Raw genomic sequence first — 19,713 nt, forward strand, 5'->3', positions numbered from 1 at the left:
CCTCGTCTTCATTCTCAATAAGGGTCTCAGTTGATACATGGGGTCAACAAAACATGCTGCTGCAGCAAGAGGAGAGAACTTGACGGCTGTGATGTCAAGGAAAACGCTGAAACGATTGTGCATGTTGAAAAGCATCTTCTGTGCCAGTGAAACTGCCTCTCTGTAGTTTCTAGCATGAGCTACATTGAATTCAGACAGATGACTTCTGAGATCCAAAAGAGCAGGCACAACGAGGGAAAGGGATTGGGTGTGTCGTGGAATATATTATCATGTCATTAGACAGCTTGACTGGTGTCATTAGACCAGCTATATAATGTGCTCAGATGTGGCAGACACATACTGTCCCTTTAAGTCTTTTTCTCTGTTAGCAAGACTGTTTATCATTCCAGTTGGGAACATCACCGCCTAGCCAAGGTTGATTCTCCTAACTGGGCCTCATCATCATATCTGATATTATGTTACGTCTGACAACTGTGTATTTAACATACGTCTGAACAGAACTCTTGGTCAGTCTATGGCCAGACACTACTGTGTTAACATGTTGTCTCTGACTGTAAACTGTCCTTTCATTGTGGCCACGGTGAAATAAACGTTCCTATTATTATTAATAATGACTCAGAATGATTTGTAAACGGCTCATCGTTTAGTCCTTTAATATTTCCCATTACAGGTGTCACTTTGCAGCATCTTTGTGTGCTCAGCAAATGGCAGTAGAAGGTCTCGCAGCATGCCAATCTTCTGCCACTCACTGGGCTGCAGGCTGTCCCAGCTCATGGATTCCGCTACTGCTGTGACGTGGTCCTTGAGTTGAAGACAACGCGCCATCATGGCGTGACAACTGGACCATCTAGTGGGACAGTCTTTGAGGAGGATGAGACCAGACCTCTGCAGCAAGCGCTCTGTGGCGACAGATTATTTGCGGAACTGGTTGACCAGGTGCCTTGTTTTGTCCAGCAGTCTTCGGATTGAGGCTCCCTTGTTCAGCAGCATGTTTACTACAAGCTGGAGGGTGTGCACAACGCATGGGGTCCTCTCCATTGCTCCATAGGCATAGTCGTCCTTACATGATGGAGATAAGAAAAAATACAAATGCATAGTTTAATCCATTTATTCTTTTTAACTTATTTATTCAATTCACAATGTTTAACCTTTTAATGTATTAACTTATTTATTACGTATATGAAATTCAATTATAACCAGTTACCTATTTATTATTATTCGAATGAATATAGAATTATTTCAACTTCAAGCACAGACTGACCCGTCAATGTCATCCTCTCCTTCCTGCAGCACATCGTTGTTGTTCTCGTCAATGTCATCCTCATTGTGCTCAGAGTCCGACTCCTCAGAAGTTGTGGCCTCTTCTGCAGTACGGAACGGGAACGCAGCCACCATGTTGCTGCCATTGTCAGTGATCGTTGTGAGGATTTTCTCTTTTGGGATCCCCCAGGCTTCTATGCACTCCTCCACAAGCGCACTTATAGCTTGAGCAGTGTGGGGGTGAACCATTTCCTTCAGGTTCAGGAGAATATGTTCAGGCTTATTATCTTCTGGGTTGAAATAACAAGCACTGATTGCAATGAAGGATGCAGTGAGACCCTTTTTGGACCATATGTCTGTTGTGTTCTGTAATGCATGTGAAAGCTGTACTTCCCAAGAGTCTCCACTATGGGGCGTAGTTGATACAATGCCTGAATTTCCCCAAGGGGATCAATAAAGGAATATCTTATGTTATGCCTACAGGAAGCGAGAAGAAGAGCCCTTCCTTGCTAGAACAGGCTGTACCCTGCTATACCATGCTTGTACCTAATCTGCTTAACTAAAAGGATAACGAGTAACCTGCTTCCTGAGTCTTATTACTACATCTACCTACATACAAAATACTACGTATGTTGTAAATTCCCCACTATTTCGTACTACAGAACAATGTCTAAACCTAAGGTTATTTTGCGTGCCATGGACAACCTGTGCCTGCATTTCTCTTGTTGTTCCACATACACTTTGTCCACCAGGTTGGAAACTTTAGTCTTTTTTGGCACTCTGAACCTTTTATCAAATGTTCGCAACATCATTATGAAATCCTCATCTTCCACTGTACGTGCAGGGAGTGCTGTGCGGCTGATCCAGGCGGCGACTGCCTCCTCTCTGCTTAGTTGCTCGAGGGAGTTCTGTTTGTACAAGGCGCCAAAGAAATCACCTGTGGATGGAGGCTTTGGCTGTAGTGTCTTGGGTTTCTTCACATCTGCAATCTAAGACAGGAATAAATAACAGATGCAACTTCTGAAAAGTCTAACTCTTCCACTATAGGTCAGAGGTTACGTAGTAGTACCTGGGACTGTATATTCTAGGGTGACCATATTGTGATTTCCAAAAAAGAGGACACTGCCCAGTGCCCACAGCCTCAAGATACTTAAAGTTGACTCAAAGATGCCTTATAATTTTTATATATTTAAAGTATGCCTCCTCTGTAACTATGGATATAAAATTATTATTTATATAACAAAATTATATAACCAAAGTTACTCAACATGCTTTATTATGCCTAGTCTGACAAATCTCAAGAAAATAACTTAAAAATCAACCTATAAATAACAAAATAGCTCTTTTCTTTCAAGCCTTACTAAATATGAATTCATGTTCTAAATAATACCTATTTCTGTATAAAAAAATTCACCTTTAAAAAATATAGCTTCGTATCTTTTCAATGTAATGTAAATTATAACAGTAACCTCACAAAGATACGAATTAATAAAGTAACTAATAGTAGTAACTTAAAGTGTAATATATGTGTTAATACTTAATGCCACACAACGTTACGTATGCCTTTGTTAATCATAACGTTGATGATGCAGTAGCGTATGGCATAGTGTTTGTTGGCTGTAAGTTACGGACATTGAGAATAACAGCAGCACTACTGCACACATTGAAATTGCGATTCTAATCGATTCTAACATTTTCAAATCGATGCAGTTGAATTGTCACCTTAGGTTACTGTTAATCAATCTGTTGGTCATTAATTGTGTCCGTCTGGCTCACACAGTCACAGTACATTAGCTAGGTGTCACGTGGCTAGCGTTAGCAAGAATCAGCTAGTAGCTACTAGCTAGCAACAGGCGGGCTAATCCACCACAAATGGCTCCATGATATACTAGTCCATACAAAGTCATATCGTGCTAATGCATTTTTACATTTACCTGGATTTCCTTGTGGAATGTCTTCAGATGTCGTTTGAGATTAGTGGTGTTTTTTCCCTTCATTCGATGACCACATTTCTCCCCGGGCTGAGCGGGCTCTCCTCGTGTTTCACTTTTTTCAACAATACATTCTGTAGCTCCTTCGAGCTCTATATATCTAAAGTATGCCCAGAGGTCTGGTCTTAGTTTTCTTCCAAGCCCACGGGATAATGGATCATTGTTGAGACGACCCTGATGCTGTTGGCCCGCGGCCGTCATTGTCTGACTGAGGGGAGCGGCTCAGCTGAGCTATTTGATAATTCCAGTATGCCACCTACTGGTCTTTCGACCTCCGTGCTTGTGCTGTGTCAGGGAAAGAATGAGCCAAAGGCCCACGCGCTGCTTTGGCTGCAGACTCACAGCCGGAAACGGAAATACTGAAATAATAATTCGAAAAGTTATAATTATTTTGTCTCGTCTTGTTTTAGTCAACAATATCAACATACATGAAGAGAAATTTCGTCCTGGTTTTTGTAAATTACATTTTTGTGTCCTCAGTTGTGGTCAACGATATGTAATTAACTATTTAGTCACGTTGGTCTTCAATAACGTGACGTCACGTCTCGTTGTCGTCATGAAAAAAACCTTTGTTTTTTTTTCGTTGACAAAATTAACACTGCTCCAGACTGATCCCACCAACCACACCAGAGGCCAGGGTCCTGCTTGTAGCTCCAGGCTGGTCCCACCAACCACACCAGAGGCCAGGGTCCTGCTTGTAGCTCCAGACTGGCCCCATCAGCTTCTCTGGCACTTGAACCCAGGAATATACAGCCTGTATTTTATGGCTCCTGAACGGGGGGGCCACTAGTCTCTGTGGCCTTGGACCAGTGGTTATGAATTATTTGCAAGTGGTCAAGGCTAGCAAGCTAGTGCTCTGGGAGCCAACACATGGGCGCCGACCAAGAGGACGTCCCACGCCAACACAACTCTCAGGTTAAATCCTAAAAAGTGTCATCTAGCCAGGGACCATGTAGTGTTCCTAGGGCATGTGGTGTCCCGCCATGGCCTTCAACCTGATCCATGCAACACAGACAAAGTCAAGGCATGGCCCATTCCCCAGAATCCCACTGAAGTCAGAGCCTTCATAGGCTTGTGCTCCTACTACAGATGTTTTGTTAAGGACTTTGCGTGACATGCAGCTCCCCTGAATCGCCTGATGTGTAAAGACGTACCTTTCAGATGGACAACTGATTGTGAGGCAGCCTTTGAGTATTGATTGATTGATTGAAAACTTTATTAACAGATTGCAGAATGGGTACAGTACAGTACAGCTCAATTCATACAATTGTTAAGGGGATGCAGACCAGAGAAAGACTTTCGTCTTGTTTACATCAGGGTCCCCCATTTTCAATTCATCATAACATATATGACATACATGACATACAGATAGACAGTACTGCTACATCTATACATTTATGACATACCAGATTTGCAAATACAGTACTGTTTGTGATACGAAAAGAGTCCAGAAAAGAGAGTATATACATTTGACATTAGAAACTGTACATTGGAGGAGGTTGGGTAGGTGGGGGGGGGGGGGGGGGGGACTGTACATTGGAGGTGGTTGGGTGGGTGGAGGGGGGGAGGTTGGGTAGGAGGGGTGGGTGGGGGACACTGTACAACTGTACAGGCAAAACTGTACATTGGAATATTGACAAGACCATACTTGGTCATTTACTGTACATTGGAGGGGGTTGTGTTAGGACATTTAGATACATTTACAGTATCTAAAGGGAGCTCTCTCTTCTGCCCCGATTGTGACCTTACCTGACTTTAACCTTCCCTCTAAGGTGCACACAGATGCCTCTATGGAAGCAGTAGGGGCTGTGTTGGCACAGGACAAGGAAGGACTGGAGAGAGTGGTGGTATATGCTAGTCAGGCTCTCACCACTATAGAGAGACGCTGGTCCACGTTCGACAAGGAACTGTGGGCTATAGTGTGGGCTGTGCGCCAATTCCACCACTACATTGACTTGGCTTCATTCACCATCATCACAGATCATAAGCCTCTCCTGAGCCTCAGACGAATGGCTATTGACAGTGACCCATTCTCCACCAGACACTGCTACAGAGGATGTTGTCCAAGTGAATGCAATAGACTCCGATGTTGAGCCTGAGGAGCCTCTGGCTCTACACACAAACATGGACTTGCCCGTCTCCCGGATGAACTCTCAGACAGACCACTCGGAAACCACTGGTCTCCCTACTAGGGAGCAGAGTGTTGAGGGGGACAAATCAGGGGAAAGCCTGTATTTCAGGTACACACTCCCATGATGGGACATGGATGAGAGAACTTTAACGGGCAGACCCAGATATTTGCAGGATGATAGACTGGGTGGAGAGAGTAGCACCTAGACGAAGCCGTGGGAAAGTAAGGGGGACTTCCCGGTGGCTTAGGAAATTATGGACTGAATACCCTCGCCTCTCGGTTGTGAATGGCCTACTGTGCCGGGCTGTGCAGTCCTCACTCACAGGGGAATCACTACTCCAGATTGTCATACCCTCATCTCTTGTACCTGATGTTCTGCAGCATCCTCACAGAGGCCCTGCCTCAGCTCATTTCTCGGCAGAGCGTGTGGGAACAGGCGAAACGTGGTTGTTACTGGCCCTACATGTTCAAGGACATTCAAGGCTGGTGCAAGCAGTGTGTTGCATGTCAGACCCGCAGAGCCCCTGTCCCAAGTCGTTGTGCACCCATGGGGGGATCTAAAGCAACACTGCCATTTCAGAGAGTGGCAACTGATATTCTTGAGTTGCCGTTGACGTCTAAGGGTAACAGATACGTATTAGTGGTAGAGGATTATTTCACCAAATGTGTTCATCTGTACACAGACTGCCCAACCAGACGGCACATACAGTGGCTCTGTGCCTATTTGAGGACTGTGCTGTTACATGGCATCCCAGAGTCATTACACAGTGATCAAGGTTGTCAGTTTGAGGCTGAGGTGGTACACGACACTCTGTCGGCTTCTGGGAATTAAGAAAACACGTACCAGTCCATATAATCCGAGGTCCGATGGGATGGTGGAACGTTTTAACAGAACCCTGATAGACCAGCTGGCCAAAATGCTGTTGGCTTATGGGACAATTACCTGAAGCATGTGGCGTTAGCCTATAATACGTCTAACCATGCCAGCACCAAATTTACCCCTTACTATCTGATACATGGGCGGGAAGCCCGTGTTCCAACGGATGTTCTGGTGCCCACTCAGGTGCTTTGGTCAGAGTTTCCTAACTCACACACAGAGTTTGTGTCCTCTGATTGATTGATTGATTGATTGATTGATTGATTGATTGATTGATTGATTGATTGATTGATTGATTGATTGATTGAAAACTTTATTAACAGATTGTAGAATGGGTACAATACAGTACGGCTCAATACATACAATTGTTAAAGGGGAACTATCTTATAAATGGCCTTTTCCAGTGTTTAGCATTATTTTCTAGCTATGTGGACTTATATTATATATATAATATAATATATATATATATATATATATAATATGATCTATGTCTCTAATTCTCAATTTGGCGCATTCTTCCAATTCTCATCTCACAATATTGTCCCTCACTCAAGTGAGTCATCTGAAATGTAGCGTATCTGTGACGTCAGAGGTTTCTCATCTGCATAATAATGCCCGCCCCATCTATGCTTGTAGCCAACTGCCAGCCACGTGTATTACTCATTAAGAGAGACCGCTTGGCCCCTGCGTGTCAATCTCTCTCTCTCTCGCTCTCTCTCTCTCTCTCTCTCTCGCTCTCTCGCTCTCTCGCTCTCTCTCTGTCACTCAAATCGTATTCCGGAGCCCAGCCTCAAAACGGCTTAACATTTTTAGGTAGAAAAACTTGATTTGATTACAAATACAGAACAATGCATTTTTTTTAAACCTTACAGATGTGTTCCATAAACTCACAGGAATTGTGTAAAATTACCCAAATAGTGAAAGAAATAGTAAAAGTGTTCCCCTTTAACACTTTGAATGCCACTCACAGCTTTTCTAGGGTTATTACCCCCGGGTTGAAAGCCCATCACGAGAATATTCGTTTTATTCGTTTTTTTTTTAATTTATTAGCGATCTGAAATCATATTGCATCAAGCGAGCCTACCGTTGGAGTTCCAGGCACCCCCGGCGCTCAGATGTGAAAAAAGCGCCCCCTATCGTCTCCCAGATGGTAAATCACCCTTTTGGATTGGACTCAATGAAAGTGAATGGGAGAAAGGATTTCTGACTCCACATTTTACTTCTCACTCACGCAGCCGGCATCGACCGGCATCACTCCGGAGCCTGAAGAGCAGCAGGGATTATGTGTTCTACTGTATACACGGTTGATCAATACAATGATCGATTTTTTCGAATGGTGATCAGGAATTGGAATAATCCATTTGGCTACCATCTGATCTCAGGTAAGGAATCTATGTTATCAGTCTTAGGATAATCAGACTCGTTTTCACGGATATATAAGCGTTTCCCCTATATGTGATATAGCTGTTTTGACTGTAAAAGCCATCAGGAAATAAGAGCAGCGATTATCAGCGTGCGGCACGAGCGTGCGAAAACGAGTGATTTTCAAAATGCTATCAAACGGAAATGAAGCAATAAAAAAACAATCTGCTTTGACAATGTTGACTGGAAAATGAGTCTTTGATAAGCGACGGGCAGATTAGACACATAGACATAATTTAAAACATAGATTAGGTGATATTAACGTTAACATTGGAGTGGATTTGGGCATTCAAGGGGGTAAAAAGGAAAACACGGACTGGCTCTCAAAGTGTTAAGGGGATGCAGACCAGAGAAAGACTTTCGTCTTGTTTAAATCAGGGTCAGGGTCCCCCATTTACCTTGTTTACATCAGGGTCCCCCATTTTCAATTCATAATGGCAGGGAGGTTGGAGACAGCATGAGCGACAGAAACTCTATTATGATGGAGCTGTTCAGCACCAACCATATACGGTGGGGACTATGGTGTGGTTGCATAATCCGACTGAGGACCGTATGAAACTTGCTCCACATTGGAAAGGGCCCTATCAAATCCTGGCAGTGATGGACTCCATTGGGAGTCTGGGCTCACCTATCGTATTGGCAATCCTTGGGACTCTGAAGAACGAGAGCAGGTGGTCCATTATAATAGACTTAAGCCATACACTTTACCAGTGCCCTCTGGTTCCCCCGGGTCCTCTTGACCCTCTCCCTGCTTCTCAGGTCCCCTCACGACAGGAGGGGATGTCACCAGGTCAGGACTGTGGACTGGTGGAGTTGGCCTCTGATGTCACAGAGACTGATCAAACAGCTGGTATGAGTGGAAGTCTGCCTGTGTCCCGAGCGGGGAGGGTTTTGAGACCTCCGGGTCACTTTGAGGAACTTGTTGGCCACTGAGGGACTTGTTTTTGTATAATTATTGTGTGGACACACACACACACACGCATGCATGCACGCACGCACGCACGCACGCACGCACGCACGCACGCACGCACGCACACACACACACACACACACACACACACACACACACACACACACACACACACACACACACACACACACACACACACACACACACACACACACACACATTTACATTTAGTCATTTAGCTGACGCTTTTATCCAAAGCGACTTACAAGTTCTGTGCGACAAGACAGCAAGAAGGGTATAACTCTATCAGCTGAGTAACAATGTTCATCAAAGTGTTGCGTGTTACAGTGTAGGTTAGTTTATTAGGAAAAGTGCATGACAGTAAGGTTAGTCGGGGTTAGATCTTTTTTTTTTTTTTTTTTTTTTTATCATTTCAGATAATGGTTGAAGAAGTGAGTCTTTAGTCGACGGCGAAAGATTGGACGGGATTCGGCTGTCCTAACTGGGATGGGTAGTTCATTCCACCATTGTGGGGCAAGGACTGAGAATAGGCGGCTTCTCTTTGATGACCCTCCGGGAGCTTGGATAGGAGTAGATCTGAGGCGGCCAGAAGATGCAGAGCGTAGGGGTCTTGAGGGTGTGTAGTTAGAGACCATTGACCGGAGGTAGGTGGGAGCGGTTCCCTTTGCCGCACGGTATGCTAGGTCGAGGGCCTTGAAGCAGATACGTGCAGCAATGGGGAGCCAGTGCAGGTCCCTAAGAAGTGGGGTGACATGGGCCGACTTCGGTAGGTTTGAGATCAGGCGGGCCGCTGCGTTTTGAATGAGTTGAAGAGGCTTGGTGGCAGTGGCCGGGAGGCCAGCTAGCAGTGCGTTGCAGTAGTCGAGGCGGGAGATGACTGTTGATTGGACGAGGAGTTGGGTGGCTTCTTTTGTCAGGAAGGGGCGTATCCTTCTGACGTTGCTCAGGAGGAATCTGCAGGTTCTGGTTGTCGCTGCGATGTGAGCAGAGAAGTTCAACTGGTCGTCGAGGACAACACCAAGGTTCTTGGCGGTCGGCGACGCGGTCACAGCTGCATTCTCGACTGTGATGGAGAGGTCGGTCAGGGGGGAGGATTTGGCCGGCAGGTGGAGCAATTCTGTTTTGCTTAGGTTCAGTTTGAGGTGGTTGGTCGTCATCCAGGCGGAGATGTCGGACAGACAGGCCGAGATCCGCTCAGAGACGTGGATATCTGAGGGAGGGAAGGAGAGGAAGAATTGAGTATCATCGGCATAACAATGATATGAGAAGCCATGAGACGTGATAATGTTACCCAGTGATTTAGTGTAGAGGGAGAAGAGAAGGGGTCCTAGGACCGAGCCCTGGGGGACGCGTGAATATTAAAGGCAACCAACTTGTGTTCGGCTTTTCTCTGATTGGCCGCGCCCCCCCGCCCCCACGCGCAGGCAAGCGCAGCCGTCCCACGTCCCAAATGAAATCCAAAGAGCAAGTGCGGCAGCGCGGCAGCGCGGGCAACCAACTTGTGTAGTGTTGGGCTGCTGTTCCAACGCACTTGTGTTGGGCTGCGGTAGCAGTGGAGCGCTGCTGACTGATTATTATGTTTCGCGTTTTTAACAACCAAAGTTAGATTCACTCGTCACTGTACATGTATAAACAAAGCCCATACAGTTATGAAATAATAAACACTGACTATCTGACTCTTACTAATAAACACTGTGTTAGGACTATAAACACTGTTAGGACTATCTGACTCTTAATAATAAACACTGTTACAGACTAGTGTTAGGACTATCTCGATTCACGCGTCACTACTGTAACTAGAAACTCTGGGTGTCACTGTACATCAGTAACGTTATTTCGCGTTTTTAACGTCAGCGGGGCGATGCGGTGGTTAGTCCCTGGCTTCCGTGCACCGCCGCCGGCTCTACTCGGTCCAGCTCCAGCAGCAGCGACCGTGCTCCGTTGTAGAACGAAGCCCTTCAATGACAGAGCTCTCATATTTTGCGAATGCATAAACTATATCGTAAATTGTGGCTATGTGTCTAATATGGCTGTCGCTTATCAATGACTTCGCGACAGCCATATTAGACACATCGCCATAATTTAAGATATAGTTTATACATTCGCAAATATGAGAGCTCTGTCATTGAAGTGGGTGGTGGCAGCTTACTAACAGTAGCGATTTTTATTGTTTTGTCATGACCAAACATAATCCCAACATAGATAGGAGGTGTACTGTATGTCAAATGTCGGTCATGTGGTGGAAGTGTTTAGTACAGTCACACAACAGAACACCGCTGTAGAGTACAGTCACACAACAGAACACCGCTGGTTCGACCAGCGCTTTTGCCGCGTCTCTCTTTGCGCGAGGGCGTGTGCTAGTGGATTGATTGATTGGCCGTGTGGCCAATCAGAGAAACGCTGAACGAAAAGCTGAACACAAGTTGGTTGCCTTTAATATTCACGCCTGGGGGACACCCGTCCGGAGGGGGCGGGTGGCCGACAGAGTCCCTCTCCATGACACTTGGTAGGAGCGGTCATTGAGGTATGATGTCAGCCATGTCAGTGCAGATCCAGCCACTCCCATTCCTGCGAGGGCCGCGAGGAGGATCTGATGGTTGACTGTGTCGAAGGCTGCACACACACACACACACACACACACACACACACACACCTACACACACACACACACACACACACACACACACACACACACACACACACACACACCAGGAATAGAGTACATACAATGTGAAGGGAGAAACAGTGTCATGGGTACAGTGTATGTTACAGTATGTTATGGTTGTCAGTAAAGTCTATCTACTGTGTGAATACTGGTTAACCATCTGTAGTGTGGTTTTTTGATTTGATTTGATATTTTTTATTTTCGTGTCTTACATACAGATGTATGCCCAGCCCATATGGGCTTACAAGACACATAACAATAAGTATATAATAATATACTTTACCAATTACTTAACAAATTACATAGACCAAGATGGCCATAAAAAAAGAAAAATACAAGAAAATACAATAAAACGTAATATAACACAAGCTGTACTCAATGTAAATAAACAGAAAAACAGAAAAACAAGGTGAATTCAAATACAATTATATAGGATACAGTGTGTTTTGTCTCAGGTGCCATGCCTTCTCCAAAAATCCTGCAAAACCGAAGATGTCCTCCACAAAAAAACAACTCAACATACAGCTCTCAGACTGCCAAAACAAATCTGGGTTTGCAATTTGAATTTTTTCAAATAAAGCCCTCCTCAAAGTGGTGTACAAAGGGCAATAAAAAACAAAATGATATTCATCCTCCACCACTCCCAGATCACACAGAACACACAGCCGCTCCTCCTCAGGTTTACCCTGGAATCTACCCACTTCCACAGCCAATGGCAGGGTGCCAGACCTCAACTGGGCACACAGAGACCTCCGTCTTCTCTTTAAGTTTAACATTACATAAGGTTCAGTAAAATACTCATTTTTAATTGCAATATATTTTCTAAGTTTAGGTTTTTTCAAAATCTCCACCTTCCACTTATCCTGATGGATTGTTGATAATTTTGTTTTAATTATGTGAACCTTACACTGCAAATTGTTCATAAAAATCATACTCAAGTCAGTAGAAGAAAAAATCATAGACATCTCTCTTGACCAGGGATGACCGTGTGCTCTGTCCCAATTAAAAATCTTTTTAGTCACCCTGCCATTTGGCAGCTGGACCAGGCGGTTCCATAACCTCACCATTTCACCCTTTTGCTTGACCAAGCAAGAATCCCACCCCATGTCCCCTTCTATAGCCCCTTTTGGTGTGTATTTATGGACTCCTAAAAAGTAGGAGTCTAACCGGTAACTGGCGCTGCTGTGATGGCTGCCTTTCTGATCGCTCCGACGAGACTGTGCTTTATTTTGTTAATTTTTATAGTATTAGGAGTTTTATTTGCACCAACTGTTGGTGCATTATATGTGTATGACCGTCAGTCAATCATTGACATTGGATTAAGGAAAACTTACCGTTTGGATTGCTCTCTGGATCGGATCGCTGAACAGCAGAAATGGCCCACCGAGATCCTTTGTTATGCCGGCCACGGACAAGAAAAAAAGCTGCCGCGAAGACGAGGAAAGAGAGCCGGGGTCCGGAACAGACTGAGGTCCAAACGACACAGAACCACATTGCCCAGCATATTGTTGGCCAATGTGCAATCGATAGGAAACAAATTGGACGACATCAGAGCAAGGATCCAATTCCAGAGGGACATTCGGGATTGTAACGTCCTCTGTTTCACAGAAACTTGGCTGAGTCCAGATGTCCCGAATCATGCAATAGAACCGGCAGACCATTTCTTCGTTCTACGAAAAGACCGGACGGCATTAGAGTCACTAAAGAAGAAAGGAGGCGGCATCGCCTTCATGATAAACAAGGAGTGGTGCGATTTAGGCAACACAAAGGAAATGTCTAACCACTGTTCCCCAGACCTGGAGTTTATCACGATAAAATGTCGACCCTTCTTCCTCCCAAGAGAGTTAACGTCCATCATCCTCATCGGAGTGTACATTCCACCACACGCGAACACTGAGGTCGCACTTTCAAAACTTCACGACGAGGTAAACAAACTCCAGGCAGCTAACGTTGACGCGGCCATTTTGGTCTTGGGGGATTTCAACAGCGCGCGTCTTAAAAAGGTGCTGCCGAATTTCTATCAGCATGTGACCTGTCCCACCAGAGGCGAGAACATATTAGACCATGTATACTCGCAATTTAAGAATGGGTACAAGTCACAGGCTCTTAGTCCATTCGGTAAAAGCGATCACGCTGCAATTTTTCTTTTGCCTAAGTACAAACAGTGTCTCAAGCGAACGCCGGTGGTCTCGCGAGAGGTTAAACGTTGGACCGTGACGTCAGTAGAGTCACTCCAAGCAGTGCTGGGAAGCACAGAATGGAGTGTACTCCGTGATAACACAGCCAATATTAACGAATACACCGAAACGGTGATTGACTATGTCTGTACTCAGGTAGAAGTAATAATCCCCACCACCAAAATTAATATCTACCCAAACCAAAAGCCCTGGGTAGACAAATCCGTCCGTGAGGCTCTGAAAGTGCGCACATCAGCATACAACACCGGGCTGGTGACAGGCAACATGGAAGAACACAAGATGGCAAGATACAACGTCAGGAGAGCAGTAATAGAGGCAAAACGGCGTTACAGGGATAAAGTTGAACTTCAGTTTGAACAGGCTGACTCTAGAGGCATGTGGCAGGGCCTCAGAACAATGACAGACTACAAAGGAACCCCCCTCAAACTGAACAGTGACATCTCCTTAGCAAATGATCTCAACTCCTTCTATGCTAGGTTTGAGGCTGTGAATAACAACACCAGCCTACAAACCACGGCAATGGGGGGGGGGGGGTCTGCTGATGGAGACTCAGTGTTCAGGGTAACAGAGCATGAGGTGAGACGGATCTTTAAAAAAGTGGATATCAGGAAGGCAGCAGGACCGGACGGCATCCCCGGCCGCGTCCTAAAAGTCTGTGCCGACCAACTGGCCCCGGTATTCACTGACATCTTCAACCTGTCCTTGGAACAGGCCGTCATCCCCACCTGTCTGAAGAAGTCCACCATCATCCCTGTACCCAAAAAATCTACGCCCGCTTGCCTCAACGACTACCGCCCTGTAGCCCTCACCTCCATAGCCATGAAGTGCTTTGAGAAGCTAGTGAAGGGCTACATCTGTTCCTCCCTCCCCATCAACCTGGACCCTCTGCAATTTGCATATCGCCCCAACAGGTCCACGGAGGACGCCATAGCCCATGTGCTGCACACAGCAGCATCACATCTGGACAAGAGGAAGGGGAACTATGTGAGAATGCTGTTCATCGACTACAGCTCAGCATTCAATACCATAGTCCCCTCCAAACTCATAGCCAAGCTCAGGGACCTGGGCTTGAACTATGACCTGTGCCAGTGGGTCCTGGACTTCCTGACGGGCAGACCCCAGGTGGTAAGAGCCGGCAACTGCACCTCCTCATCCATCACGCTCAACATAGGGGCCCCCCAGGGCTGTGTTCTGAGCCCCCTCCTCTACTCCCTGTACACACATGACTGCGTAGCACAGCGGAACAACAACACCATCATCAAATTTGCTGATGACACAGTAGTGGTGGGCCTGATCTCTGCCAACGACGAAAGGGCCTACCTGGAAGAGGTAGAGAACCTGTCACAGTGGTGTCAGGAGAACTGCCTCTCCCTGAACGTCAGCAAAACAAAAGAGATGATAGTGGACTTCAGGAGGTCGGGGGTCAAGGACTACAGCCCCCTCAGCATCGACGGGGCACCAGTTGAGAGAGTGAACAGTTTCAAGTACCTCGGAGCCCACATATCCGAGGACTTGACATGGACCACACACATTGACAGTGTTGTGAAGAAGGCACGACAACGCCTCTACTTCCTCAGGCGCCTAAGGAAGTTCCAAGTCAGTCAGAAGATCCTTAGGAACTTCTACTCATGTACAATAGAGAGCATCCTGACCGGCAACATCACCTCCTGGTTTGGGAATAGCACTGCACAAGACCGGAGCAGACTACAAAGAGTGACACGTTCAGCCGAACGCACAATTAGAGGGGGGCTTCCCACCCTCCAGAACATTTACAACAAGCGGTGCAAGGGGAAGGCTAAGAGAATTATTAAGGACTCGAGCCACCCGAACAACTGCCTCTTTGAACTGCTGCCGTCAGGCAAGCGATACCGGAGTCTTATGGCGAGCACAGAAAGACTCAGAAGGAGCTTCTATCCCCAGGCCATCAGGCTGCTAAACGAACAATAATCGCTAAACGAACAATAATCACTATGCAACAACCATCAAATGCACACAGCACACACACCCACACGCACACACACACTCACTCAAACAAACAACACACTGCAGCACCCACTCTCCACACTTTAGATCACACAAACACACTTACACTTTATATTTATTGATAAAGGATTTGCACTACAACTCGTACACCTACTGTGAATTGTACCTAAACTGCACCTTGTCCATTTATGCCTTGCACTATATAGTATTGTATATTAGTACACTGCACAGTATTGTATATTGTATGGTAACTACGTCTACGAACATTGTACATATGTCTAAACTGAACACTGTGACCTCTTTTTTTTCTTCTAATTTTTACTATGTTTTTATTTCATACTTATCTTGTCATGCACAGTCTCTGGAGCGCAACAGTAAGAAGCATTTTGTACAAAAGTATTCTGTACTTCTGTATGACAACTATTAAAGAAACTTGAAACTTGAAACTTGTATCTTATGGCCCGGTTCTGGATCGCATTACATTCAGGAGCATCATCAAAACCCCATACTCCAGCAGCATAAAACAAAACAGAACCCACCATTGAATCAAATAATTGTGTATATGTTGAAAACCCAAGGTCAGTGCACACTTTCATTTTACTCAACACGCCCCCTAGCGCCCTTCCTGCTGACTCAGACATTATTTTCCTTCCTTCTATGAAGCACATGTACTCATTAAAGGTAAAACCAAGATATTTATAAGAATGTGTGTAAATCAGAGGCGTTGGTCCAAATTGAAACTTATGACTACTCTGCTGTTCGTGTTTTTTCCTAAAGTGCATAATCTGTGTTTTTTCACTGTTAATCGCAAGTCTCCATTTCATGCACCAAGAACTCATAATATTCAACATGTTTTGTAAATTTGCTTCATTTTCTGCAAACAAAACAATATCATCAGCGTACAATAAAATACTTAGGATTATATTATCTATTGGAATACCAAGATTGGCTTGCTTGATTTCTTGCGCCAGGTCATTAACATAAAGGGCGAATAGTGAAGGGGTTAACCTTCTGTAGTGTGGTAGTGAAAGGGTTAATGTAGGGAGATGGGACATGGAATTTTGCCGCTGTTGCCAATCCAGGTGGTCGGATTCGGTCTCATGCTGTGGCCCTGTGATCTTATCATTCCTTCAGTCCCTGGTGGAGCAGGGCTGGGATATGTGGCATATTGATGGCTTCTTAGTTGGTTCAGTCCCTCTCGTCAGTCAGTTTCTCAGAGGGGTATGCCGACTGCACCCCCTCAAGGTCTAGTTAGTTAGTATGATCCCTTTATGGAATTTTCAGGTCGACCTGAATGCTTTTACTGAGCCTCTATTTGAGCCAGCCTGAGCCTGAAGCTTCTTTCTTTAAAAGCTTTTCTGCTTGTTATTACTTACACAAGATGGCCGTGTCGTGTCTCTCCTTCCTATAACCCTGCTTTCCAGCCGAAAGTCCTCCCTTGCTCCTTTGTTTCTAGGCCTTTGACTGTGGGGCCTTTTCATCCTCCCCATCATAGACTCTCCAGAAGCAGCCAGGCTGCTGATCATTGTCTACGCTCTCCCTGTGTAACTGTGTTGCTTGTACCAGCACTATTAGACAGGTCACATTTCTGTCTGCTATGGAGGGCAGCAGAAAGGTGACAAAAAGCCTGAAAAAAAATCAGCAAAAAGCCTGTCGCTGCACAAATTATGCTGGACTTCATCCCCTAACCTTTGCCAGGTTTTACCGGCTGAATGTGGTGTCATCCATGGCTGCCTCTGTTCTTCAGGCAGCACCGTGCCTGTGAAATGTCCCCCGCCACATGCTGCCTTGGCTGGCTTCAGGGTTGCCAGTCTTGGCAGAGGTGTGCGTGTCTTTATCGTTTTTGTTATGGGGGGATTTATTTCAATCAAATTTCATCATGGGGAATTCTATGAATTGAAACTTCATAATTTCACTTGTGTCAATTAACTCAGCCTGATACGCTGAGATGTGTGCATTGCTGTCTGTGTTCCAACTTAATTTTGACCCATACAGTGGCGTGTTGACCAAAACAAAATAGAACAAACAGCTACATAGGTTACCGCTGTTCTATAAAAGAAGGTCAACAGGCCACTCAGGGAAATATGTGGCCACCAGTTGGTAAAAGAAGATGTTCACGCAAACATGCAACCATATTTATGTCATGTCCGCTGGCAGTGGTGGCTTATTTTCTATTCTGTCTCCTAGACGGCTCGTCCTCTAGTCGAGGCTAACCCATACCGTGTCATGTTGACCTTCAGTCATGGAACTGTGGTTACCTATGTTACCCAGGTGGCCAGCATACTCGGCCCAATTCCGGCTACCGGTCGGCACACTCGGCATATGTCCGGCACGGCACGCCAACGATGAGCCGGATCTGGCTCGGTAATGGTTGCCGGGGCAGAGCCGACTCGGGCTCGCCAAAGATAAACCGGCTCTGGCCCGGCTCTGGTTGCCGGGGCAGAGCCGACTCGGGCTCGCCAAAGCTAAACCGGCTCTGGCCCGGCAATGGTTGCCGTGCCCGAGCCGACTCGGGCTCGCCAAAGATAAACCGGCTCTGGCCCGGCAATGGTTGCCGGGGCAGAGCCGACTCGGGCTCGCCAAAGATAAACCGGCTCTGGCCCGGCTCTGCTTGCCGGGGCAGAGCCGACTCAGGCTTGCCAAAGATAAACCGGCTCTGGCCCGGCTCGGCTTGCCGTGCCAGAGCCGACTCGGGCTCGCCAAAGATAAACCGGCTCTGGCACGGCAATGGTTGCCGGGGCAGAGCCGACTCGGGCTCGCCAAAGATAAACCGGCTCTGGCCCGGCAATGGTTGCCGGGGCAGAGCCGAAGTTTCAGTCAAGCGACGCCGCCCCCACACACAACAGCGGTGTGATTGGCAGAATCGACTGTCAATCAAAATTGTTCCGTTGAGACCACCGCAACAAGTGAATACAGCTGTACTGTACCCACTCTGCAGTCTGTAAATAAAGCTTTCAATCAATCAATCAATCAATCAATCAATCAATCAGACAAATGCATAGAAAAGCCCTTATTATAACCAAATAACAAAAGATTATATTATTGTTTATGAAAATGTTTTAGCCCTATGCTTGCCTATTATTTTAATGGCAACAAATAAAATAATAATAATACAATTAATAAATAAAATGTTAGAGGAGTGGAGGGGGGGGGGGGCAGAGCGAGGTGGGTGTTATAGGAGTGGAGGGGGGGGGGGCAGAGCCTCATAAAGCTAACATTAGCTGCACTCATAGGAGCCTGCATGTTGATGTAGCCTCATAAAGCTAACATTATAGCTGCACTCATAGGATGTTGATGTAGCCTCATAAAGCTGCATATGCTGCACTCATAGGAGCGTGTTGATGTAGCCTCATAAAGCTAACAAGAGTATATGTAATACTGTGGTTATGGCCTCTATAGTTAGCAGCTCATATAGCTAACATAATACTGTGGTTAAGGCCTGCAGCAGCTCAGTAGCTAACATAACAACACTGTAGTTAAGGCCTTTAACCAGCAGCTCAGTAGCTAACATAACAACACTTTAGTTAAGGCCTTTAACCAGCAGCTCAGTAGCTAACATAACAACTGTGGTTAAGGCCTTTAAATAGCTGCACTCATAGGAGCCTGCATGTTGATGTAGCCTCATAAAGCTAATATTATAGCTGCACTCATAGGATGTTGATGTAGCCTCATAAAGCTGCATATGCTGCACTCATAGGAGCGTGTTGATGTAGCCTCATAAAGCTAACAAGAGTATATGTAATACTGTGGTTATGGCCTCTATAGTTAGCAGCTCATAGCTAACATAATACTGTGGTTAAGGCCTGCAGCAGCTCAGTAGCTAACATAACAACACTGTAGTTAAGGCCTTTAACCAGCAGCTCAGTAGCTAACATAACAACACTGTAGTTAAGGCCTTTAACTAGCAGCTCAGTAGCTAACATAACAACTGTGGTTAAGGCCTTTAAATAGCTGCACTCATAGGAGCCTGCATGTTGATGTAGCCTCATAAAGCTAATATTATAGCTGCACTCATAGGATGTTGATGTAGCCTCATAAAGCTGCATATGCTGCACTCATAGGAGCGTGTTGATGTAGCCTCATAAAGCTAACAAGAGTATATGTAATACTGTGGTTATGGCCTCTATAGTTAGCAGCTCATAGCTAACATAATACTGTGGTTAAGGCCTGCAGCAGCTCAGTAGCTAACATAACAACTGTGGTTAAGGCCTTTAACCTGTGGTTAAGGCCTTTAACCGCAGCTCAGTACGCTAAC

General features: G+C 45.7%; 1 pseudogene across 1 annotated transcript in view; it reads right to left on the reverse strand.

Annotated features, from left to right (window-relative positions):
- Nucleotides 1-1,245: 1,245 nt before the first annotated feature.
- Nucleotides 1,246-19,713, reverse strand: part of LOC311233514 (vacuole membrane protein 1-like) — a 337,120-nt pseudogene continuing 318,652 nt past the window's right edge. The window contains exon 13 of the transcript in view: nt 1,246-1,512. The product of the transcript in view is annotated as a vacuole membrane protein 1-like (transcript). The remainder of the gene's footprint in view (nt 1,513-19,713) is intronic.

Source organism: Notolepis coatsorum (assembly GCF_963971535.1).
Source record: "Notolepis coatsorum genome assembly, chromosome: 8".
Classification (NCBI taxonomy): Eukaryota; Metazoa; Chordata; class Actinopteri; order Aulopiformes; family Paralepididae; genus Notolepis; species Notolepis coatsorum.